This window comes from Triturus cristatus, chromosome 6, assembly GCF_964204655.1.
Source record: "Triturus cristatus chromosome 6, aTriCri1.1, whole genome shotgun sequence".
NCBI classification, from domain to species: domain Eukaryota; kingdom Metazoa; phylum Chordata; class Amphibia; order Caudata; family Salamandridae; genus Triturus; species Triturus cristatus.
This window is the reverse complement of record NC_140589.1, coordinates 1,666,990,318-1,667,001,218: the sequence shown is the minus strand read 5'-3', so window position 1 is coordinate 1,667,001,218 and position 10,901 is coordinate 1,666,990,318.

The window sequence follows — 10,901 nt, the reverse complement described above, 5'->3', positions numbered from 1 at the left end:
TCCAAATGGGGGGAGAGTGCGCCCGTATGTAGGGGGCGTGGCTTCGTGGTATAGGTTTCAAATTCGGCTCGGGGTCACGCGGAAATAAAGAAGCGCTGTTTGATGCCTGCTTCCTAATTATGCGTTATATAATACAAGCATTTGCAATGCAATAGGTCTTGCATTATTTAAGTTTGAGCTATTGGCATTGCTAAATAATGCAACACCAATAGCTCAAACTTTAATAATGCGAGACCTATTGGATTGCAAATGCTTGTTCAATGTAGCCAAAGCCTTGCTTAGCACCTGAAGTTTGTATGCGGTGCATAGCAGAGCAGTCATTGTGAGGCAATTACGAGGTACCTTACCCAGCGCGAGGCTGCCATGTGCTGCTCCTGACATCGCAGAGTGAGGACTGAGTGCGGCCCTCCTGGAACTGTGAGGCTGGCGCGCGCTGCTTGCAAAGATTCTAAACGCATGTTAGGTGCGAGGTTGAGAGGACCCGCGAGGCTGATGTGCTCTACCGTCTGCCCCTAGGAATCCATGCGCGTGGAAGGTACGCGTGGCAGCAACTTTGTTGGCGTCATGGCTGACTGGCTGCAATGCATTTTATTCGGTTTATGCCCCATACCCTGAATGGAGGAAAAGACTGGAAGGCGAGCAAGGCATTACAACAAGGTATTACAGCGGCGGACTATGGGATTTTGGAACCGCGTTGTGAGACGAGAGGTTGCTGCTTAGTGACATGCAGTCACAACATATTTAATTGAATTTAAGAACATTTGTGAGCATCTCTCAGGATCGCTAAGTGAAGTAGTAATATGCAGATTGTTGAGGGGAAGAGTAAACTGAACGACTACGAGCAATGTGAGGGATTCCTTATTGAAGAAGATTAAGCCTGGACAGCGCAGTTAACAAGACAAGCCCGGCGGAGCGTGGCGCGCGCGCGCTTGGGGGCGGGGGAGCGCATTCCAGGCGGGGGAGCGGACCCTTTGAAGTGCTCCCAAAAAGCAGATTGCATGGCGGCACAATGCGCGTGATTGTGCGCGTGCTAGCCATGCAATCCGCTTTTTGGGAGCACTTTTAAAACCCGCTTACAATAGTCTCGCTTTGCGATCGCTTACGCGATAGCAAGGTGAGACCTAAAAATGAATTAGCCACTAAATAAGGTAGCAATTAGCAGAGACAACACTTTTCTTAACACCAGGACTACTTCTCAGCTGCTTGTGTAGAAAAAATAAAGACTTCATATGAAACAATTGTCCTTAGGTCTATTTTAACCCTGTTATGCCCCTAATTGCTGGCATTATTACAGCATAAAGCGCTACATTAAAACAAGTATTTCAATGGAATAGACCTCACAATTTCGAGAGTTTGAGCTATTGACATTGTAAATATCAATGTCTTTTATTTATGTGATTTGAAAACCTGCAAGCGGTGCGTAAACACGCACTTTGTACTAATAGTCCTTGCTTACGAAAAGCAGGGCTGGCAGTAAAAGAGGCGCACTTACTGCCAGCCTTGCTTCTCGTAAGCAACTACTATAAGTACCAAGTGCTTGTATATCACACCGCTTGCAGGTTTTCAAAACACATAACTAAAAGGCATTGTCATTTACACTGCTAATGGCTCAAACTCTCGTAAATGCGAGACCTATTGCATTGCAAATGCTTGTTTAAGACATCATATCACAACACTAAACAGCCCAAGAAACTCCTGTACAAAAAGATTAACTTCATCTTCTGCACTGCAGACTGTCATTGAGATTGACTACTATGCCCAAAACATCAGGTGTAACCAGCTCAAAACACTTTCACCTTTAGTATGAGCATACACTTTACTCTGAGCATGTCTGCTCCTAAATTCATTATCAAAGTGAAAGTAACCCCTGAGCTTAATAGGCTTCCCATCGTCCCACCTGGCTTTCTGTCAGATTTATTTAACGTCACTCTTTCCTCAAACTTTTCAGCCCAGTCGTAATCCAACATTAAGAGCAAGCATGTTGCTGTCAATGTTAGCTTTACTACATCAAAAGGATGTCCATCATTCCCAACCCAGACACTTGCAATATTGCCCCCTGACACTCCTCCTTTATCCGCAAGCTATTTCCTCAAATTGATTTCTTATCTATTTCCATATGTTGGCATGCATGTGGGTCTCCATCAACAAACAAAGTGTTGGAAAAAAGATAGCTGTACACAATGGCTTCTTCACACCTCTGGCTGCAGAGCTGTCAAAATTGTAAAATTCTTAGATGCGAGAGCCAGTTAGAATACCTGATGAAATACTATGAAGTTACAATCACACGACCTGTGACATTAGTGACAACACGGGGAATTACATTGGTGAAATGAAAAAAGAAATCAAAATATATATACAATAAGTCCAGAACCAAAGCTAGTCTTCTGGCTTGGAAAAGGATTTAAGAAACACCCAATCAATCAATCAATCAATCAATCAAGTGGCTTGTAAAGCACGGCTACTCAACCGTAAGGGTCTCAAGGTGCTGGGGGGGATGAATGGGGCGATCTGCTGGTCCATCGAAAGCGCTGTGGTTCAGCCGAAGAGCCAGGTCTTGAGGTCCTTCCTGAATTGAGGCAGTGACGGTGATTGCCTGAGGTGGAGAGGCCTTCCAGGTCTTTGCTGCAAGGTAGGTGAAGGGTCTTCCTCCATTTGTGGACTTGCAGATACGTGGGAAGGTAGCCAGGGCCAGTTGATCGGAGACGATGTCTCTGGTGGGTGCATGGAATGTGATGTGGTGGTTGAGGTACGCAGGTCCTGCATCATGTGGGGCTTTGTAGGCATGTGTGAGTAGCTTGAAAGTGATTCTGTTGTTGATTGGGAGCCAGTGGAGGTCTCTCAGGTAGCTGGTGATGTGGTTGTGGCGGGGTATGTGGAGTCTAGCGGAGGCAGTCTGAATGTTCTGCAGTTTCTTGAGTGTCTGGGTGATGCCGGCGTAGAGTGTGCTGCGATAGTTGATTATGCTGCTGATGAGTGTGTGGGTGACAGTCTTTCTGGACTCAGTGGAGATCCACTTGAAGATCTTTTGAAGCAGGCATAGCATGTGGAAACAAGATGATGAGAAGGCGTTGATCTGGTGGTTCATGGTGAGCGAGGAGTCCAGGATGATGCTGAGGTTTCGTTCGTGGTCAGTGGGTGTGGGGGGTAATCCAAATGCTAAGGGGCACCAGGAGTAGTCCCAGGCAGAGGGGGTGGAGCCCATGATGAGGACTTCGGTCTTCTCACAGTTGAGCTTGAGGACGCTGTTCTTTATCCAGGTGGCGACTGCCTTCATCCCGTCATGGAAGTTGTTCTTAGCGACTGTGGATTTGTTGATGTAGGAGAGAATCAGCTGGGTGTCGTCGGCGTAGGAGACGATGTCCGTGGTTCCTGACGATGGCTGTGAGCGGGGCCATGGAGATGTTGAAGAGAGTGGAGCTTAGGAAGGAGCCGTGAGGCACTCCACAGCTGATCCTTGTGGTTCCAACTGGAACGGTGGTAGACTGACTCTCTGTGTTGAGCTGGTGAGGAAGGAGCGGATCCATTCCAGGACTTTGTTGCGGATGACGGTGTTGTGGAGTCTTGTGCAGTGAGAGACGGTATCGAAGTCACCCTAGAGAACCAGGAGGATGGGGGCTGCAGTTCCGCCTTGGTCGAGAAGGGTGCGGACGTGATCTGTGGCGGCGAGGAGGGCTGTCTCGGTGCTGTGATTGCTTTGGAAGCCAGATTGGGAGAGGTCCAGGATGTGGTTTGCTTTGATGAACTCTGAGAGTTGGGCATTGATGGCCTTCTTGATGACTTTTTGGGGAAAGAGAGAAGAGAGAAGGGTCTGAAGTTCTTGAGGTTCGAAGGGTCGGCAGAGAGTTTCTTCAGCAAGGGGTTGATCTCTGCCCGTTTCCAGTCTTCCAGGAAGGAGGCAGAGTTGATGGAACAGTTGATGGTGCGGCGGAGTCCGGGGGCGATGCTGGTGCCGGCTCTGTTGAAGGTATGATGCGGGAAGGAGTCCGAGGGTGCTCCGAACTGGATACTGTTCATGATCTTGAGGGTGTTGTCAGCTGTGAGGGGAGTCGAGCTGAGTAGGGTCTATTGAGGTCCGCTGTTGTAGAGTGAGGTGGCTGCGGTGGGAGGGTCTTGGGTAGCGAAGCTGTCGTATATCTCCTAATCTCCCTAAAACACTGTGAAATGGCCAGACTTACATCAAAAGACAGGGTCCCTCTATAGTAGAAAGGCCCTGTTACTTACCAGTAATCATTATTTGTAGTCCAACCTGTCCCAGTCATTACTTGTGAGGTGAATCCCATCTCTGAAACAGGAAAAATCGAAGAGTAATAAAATGAAAGCTTAGCCCAATCATACTGGCGCCATAACTGGGCTGACAACCACAGCATCCTCCTTTAAGTTTCCACACCACGTAAAAGGGCAAGAAATGACAGAAAGTGGCTGACCTTAATGACTGGACTGAGAGTAATGAAGATCACCAGTATGTATTCAGGCCATTACCTTTACATACCTTGTCCTTGTCCCAGTCAATACTTGTGAGTTATACCAATGCCACAGATTTATTACAAAAGAAAAGAAAGGAAGAGCATTACTTGAATGCAAAAACATAATGTATTAATGCTGATAGAGTGAAACCAATCTAATCCACTCACAATTAATTCATAATAGTGCAGATATAATTCATATAGTTACATTACTTGCATTACTAAGGACAATAAACCAAAAATATGCTAACTAACCATGATTGTATGCAAATGACAACATCTCTCAAAAATATGTTTGTCCCACTTCCGCACATTTCACGTAGAGCAACTCCATGGAATTCTGCCCTCAAATTAAGTGAAGGAAGTGAATGGTGACCTAACCTAAAGGGATAGTGGGATGAGGAAATAGAGAGTGAGTGAGAGAAAGAGAGAGGGAGAGATAAGAGACACTCCTGCAAGTGGGTGGTTGGAAGATCTGAACTGGATTCCTTGAGTCCAACCTATCAATGTCAGGCCTCCACCTAAAAGTGAGAGCGCACAAATTACTAAGGGGTACTACAACAGAAGGGATTTAATACATGCAAATACCAGAGATCTGGACTTAACATCTGCAAGCTAGCCCCAGTGTGCCACGAAATCAACACAGCAGCCAAAGATGAATACCACTGCAGCACCAGGATGGAGGAAGCCTGTTCGGAAAAGGTAAACAGAAAGATAACAAGTCACAACAGGTAATGGAACCAGAGTACCGCAGGGAACCAAACAGGAGATAAACATCAAAGGGGAAGAGCCCAGCTGGATATAAATTAATACAAAGTGAGAGTAGTAACAACAACTGCTGTTGCCTGACACGAAAGCTCAGTGTTAGTCAGGCCTAGCTACTCTGTCTGTCACTATTAACTGGAAGTATGTTTAAGTGTGCTGTTCCTGTAATGGCTGGGGCTGTAACTCTGACTCTGGGAAATGTAGTTTTAGGTATCACACAGTGTAATATCCGTTGTCCTGCAAGCCATCTCTTCGATGTTTATCTTCCCTTGTCCCTCAAAATGTGTCTCGCATCCTGACATTGTAAAAATCTTGAATAATCTGAAGATCAGAACTTCCCTCCTTTGAAAACAATCATCAAACTCTCAAAAATCCTAGGTGGCAAACCAGTGCGTTTTCAAAGCAGAGAGTGATTGATTGAGATCAAACCTGTTCCACAGAATTTGTAAAATAGATGAAAGTGAACATTATATAGCCAGCAGAGGCTCAGAGGAGTACCATTTATGACAATAATTGCAGTACCTAGCATAGAATTTCAGCTAGCAGGCCTTCGAGAGTTTTGTTGGCCTCTGCCAGATTGAAAGCAAGGCTGTTACTCTGTAGGGTTAACCTTTCAACCTCCAAACTGATGAAGAGTACTTGAGAGTCAAACATCTGAGCCTGGATTGTCACACTGTAAGAATCCAGGAGGAAGGTCAGCCAGATATTTTAGAAAAGGAAACTATAATCTGTGTAGTCAAAATAGTACTACTAATGTATCCTCTGCTCTTTCCTCCTGAATCTTGGAAAAGAGCATTGGGATCAGAAAGAAAGGGAGAAATGCACAAAGTCATTTCATGGTCGACTTCACCAGCAGCGCATTCACTCTCCATGCTCCCTCTTCTGGGACTGGGAGACAAACCTGGGAAGGAGAAGGTTGTTTCTCAATGCAAATTGGTCCAGAAATAGGGTTCCAAACTTTTTTCTGAGATGATGGGAATAACACGCTCAGTTGATCCACATGCACATTGTCCATACCCCTGAAGGAACAGTTGTAAGAACCAGAGATCCCCAGTGAATCTTTAACTGAGTTCAATTGTTAATATTGGAAAATATGATGCCAATGTACGCCATGATATATATATGCATAACAACAAACTTGCATCACTGTTTTCGAATCCACTCGATATGACCTTCCAATCAACCCCGAGTCAGAAATATGAGGTCAGGCTGGCCCTGCGACCTTGGCCTGAAGCAACTGATTGACAGATCACAGGTGGGGTGACACGTAGCCCGTACTTAAATGCATGAACAGGAAAAACCCAGATCGATTCCACAGATAGGTACACACACCACAATGGTCCAAGGAGATTGGTCCCAATAAAAACAAATTTGACAGGAGGGGTGCCAGCTCCCTAAACACCATAAAGTTAGATGCCACATGAAGTTAGGAACACTCAGCCAATCAGAACACAGCATGAACACTACACGTAGTGATCACGCGCTCCCCATCCCGGACATCTGGACACATACCCACTGGCCCGCACTGTGTCCACGCAAGGTCGAGATCCACCTGTGCTCCATACCAGGTGGTCAGATTTATGACTCTGTGACTAGGCCTGGAGTTCTTTCTCTACAGGAATGTACAAATTGTTTTATGACACTCAGTGAAATGTATATAAGAACAGCCAAAACCAATGTACTTTGAGACAGTCTTCAAGCCCCAACTCTGTCATGGTTCTCCTGGCTGCAGTGTTTAATTAAACCAACTGTTCCTGTTTTGCCAAACGCCTCTTGACTTTTATTTTTTAAGGTAAATTCACATTCGAGCAACACAATGATTTAGAGTAGGAATTCCCCTGCTGTTTGATATATGCCACCATAACCATATTGTTGGATCTCAGAAGCACATTCTGACGGAGTACTTAATGTTGAAAATGGTGTAATGCTCTCAATATGACAATAATCTCTCTCCAGTTTGAGGACCTGTCACTCTCTATTGTTGTCCACCTTGCTTGGCAGCAGGAGGGCCCTAATGTTGCTCCCCATCATATCAAACTGGCATCCTTTGTGAGAACCATGGGAGGCCATGGATGCATCACTGTTCCCATCAGAGGTCTAATGGACCCAGCCACCACGGGAGATTATTCATTCCTTATTTCTTGAAAGACTGGGATAGAGTCTCTAAAGACTTGGGGCCAAATGTACGTACATAAGTGTTTGTGATTGTCAAATAGCGAATGTTTGCAATTTACTGAGTGGTAATCACAAATAGCTCTGTACAAATGTGTGTTTAACTCATTTTATGATTCCCAGTGGGTCGCAAATAGACCTACCTCATTAATATTCATGACATGGGTCTCGGTTTGCGACCCATTGGGAATCACAAAATTGACAGGAATGGTGGTCTGCTTGGGTCAGCAGACCACCGTCTCTGTGACTGCTTTTCAATAAAGCAATTCTTTTTTTAATTCAGCCTGTTTTCCATAAAAGAAAACGGAATGAATTTCAAAAAGAAAAATGAAAAGTATTTTTTTCATTTTTAGGTCTCGGCTGGCGAAAGCAGCGCACATGCGCTGCACTCGTCATACGAGAGCTTCCTGGAATCAATACAGATTCCAAAGCTCTTACAGGCGGAGTTGAAGCCCCGCCCATCTTCCTCATTGGCTGGCGTCATCCTGCATGCAAAACGCAGGCTCACGATTGAAAAGGAGGCTTCTTAGTCCCTCCTTGTTGCCGCCTTGTCTCCTTTTAGCCCTGCCCACCGGGATTGGATCTCTCACTTGCGGCGTTACGCACTGTCCTTCGTGGGCTGAAGGAACAGTTAGCCTGGCTGGAGCTAAGTGAAACGAGAAGTACGAGCAACAGCCCGGGAGTTGTGTGCGCACGTGCACGCGCAAAAAAAACACACGAGCGGTGCACGCGAAAGGAGGAGAGGCCAGGGCGCTGAAAGCTGGCGGGTGCGCACGTGCACACACACATGAACACAAGCGCTAGGCTGTGTGGCAGCACTTTTAAAAGCCCTAACTAAATGTCTCGCAGAGCAGCGCATGCGCTGGCTCAGGCGAGACCTAAAAAGCAGGCAGATGCCGAATTCTTTTACATTTGCAAAGCAATAGCTCGACATTTAACCAATGCGAGACCTATTGCATTGCAAATGCTTGTTTAAAAGTAGGCCGTGGTCCGTGGGACCACGGCCTGCTCTTACATTTTTTCCAAAAAATATTCACAAAGGGGAAGAGGTCCCTTGGGGATCCCTTCCCATTTGCGAATAGATTACTACCTACTTGAAGTAGATGGTAAAATGCAAATGTTGTGCATTTCGGTCTCAAAACATTCACACATACCACTCACTGCGATTTGGTATTAGGAAGGGACGTCCTAAACACGCCCCTACCTAATACCGAATTGCAAACCCAATTTCCAATTCGGTAATAGGTTACCAAATTGCAAAAATGGGCCTTGGTACATTGAAAAATGTGTTTTTGTGGTCGCAAACAGCCTGATACTGCTAATCGGGCCGTTTGCGACCTCAAAAAAGATTTGTACATCTGGCCCTAGGACACTTGAGACCAAAACCTTTGTAGATGCCATTAGAGTGGACGTCAGTGAAGCCTTTTCCATTGCACTACCAAGACGCATGCTGAAATATGGCCTTCACCTCCATCCATTCCGTTGTTGAAGTTTGCTGAAGAGCAAGTAGGGTAGACAGCAACGTCTCAAAGTGAAAAGCTCCGATTTAGGAAAGGAAAACTTTCCCTCAATTTGTCTTGAAACTGGCCCCTATAATTGTTGCGTCATTAGATGGATTGTGTGGTCATTTTGAGATATTCACAAGGCACCCCAGACTATTCAGAATTGTCTTTATTACTTCCATCAACCAATAAGTATAATTTTCTGATGGAGGCCCCAGAGATGGAGATGAGCCAAAACCAGAACCACCACTTTCGTAAACACCTATCGGGCTGTCAGACAACCAAATGGAAACACTTTGAACTTCTAGTATTGATTTAGAATGTAGAAATACAGAAACTTGTTGTGGTCATTTACAATAGGAATGTGGAAGTACACATCCTCCAGGTCGAGACTGGCTAAGAAATGATTCAATTAAATTAGAGGAAGGATGCTTTGAAGGATCTCCATCTTGAATGGGGTTACTGTTCACCTTCTTGAGGTCTATCTAATACATTTTGGTCGCCTGCGGAACAAGGAAGATTATTGTTTACACCCTCAATCCCTGTTCCACTTCTGGAACTAGAATAATAGCCTTCTTTTCCATAAGTGCTTGGGGACCTTCCATCGTTGCTCTCCTTTTCATTGGGCATCTTGGCATTAGCGTAGGAATCATCTCAGAGGCCAGAGAGGAAGATAGGAATTCTATTTTGTAACACTCTCTGACAATACCCAGGGCCCACAAATCTGACCTTAATTTCTTCATTTGTCCAGAAAGTGGCAAATTCAACCTCCCACAAGCCATGACTGGCCAATGTCTGTTTGTACCCCAATATATTTAGAAATGAAGCTTTATGTAGATGAATCTTGTTTCTGCTTTTTAGAAAATCGTACTAGAAAGGGTTTCCCTTGAAACGTAAAAATCTGCCTCGAAGACTGCTGTCTTCTTGATGGGTATCTAAATGATTTCTTGAAGGGACCTGATGTCTTGGATGACTGTCTCTTAAATGATGGAGAGTGCTTGCTCTACTTAAACATGTGGTAGAGATTACCTTCAAATTAATTACCAAAAAGCCTACATCCATCGCGTTGCTTTTTCAGAGTTGTAGAATTTAGAGCAGCCTCAATATTTAATTCTTTCAAGTACAGGTTATGTTTTGCTGCAGTAAAGGCTCCATTTGCCAGCATCGAGGCTCTTACCACATCAAATGAGATGTCCGATATAAACCCACTTGTCTTTCTATTCCTTTGAGCAGTCGCATCACAAACTGCTTTAAACAAAGCCTTAACATATGAAATTAACGATTGTTAGATGTATGCTTCATATATACCAGTGTGCAGCACCAAATGGGATTCTGGAGAGACTTTCTTTAATACATAGTCAATCTTCTTTTCTGATAGATCCCTCACAATATTATCTTATACCACTGAGGAACTTTCTACCAAACTGCACCTACTGAATCTAGATTTAGGGTGGACACCATACCGCCCAAATGGTAGAGACGCGGCATAAAATCTGGTAGATTGATGTTGTCCGGATGTTTCCACTTCTGAATCACCACATACAAAACATGCTGTGAGTAGGTTAACCTGTATTGGTGGCCTTCATTAATTGCTACAATATTGTCTATTCTGAAGTTCACAGCTTCTCAACTGCAGGAATGTCCATGTTCTCCCTTACATGTGCCAGTAATTCAAGAAGCGTGCACCTGGAAATATACTTCTCACCCTGATCAGACAATGTCACAGTCTCATCACCGTCCTCAGAGTTAGATACAACTGAATACAGTTTATTCGTTGTGAATTAGCTTTCTTCTTTTTCAGGGACGCCAAGGAGCCTAGGATAATCTTCTTTATTTTCTTTTCCTTAACCTCTGTCATGTCTCTGAATTTTATGTGAGGAAATATATGCACAAACATGCCTCCTTTTTTGCATGTCCATTTTCCTGACAATCTTTAAGAATCTTTGTCAGGCTATTTGTCCTATCTTAGCTGAATGTCTCCCTAACACAAGGACGAGCA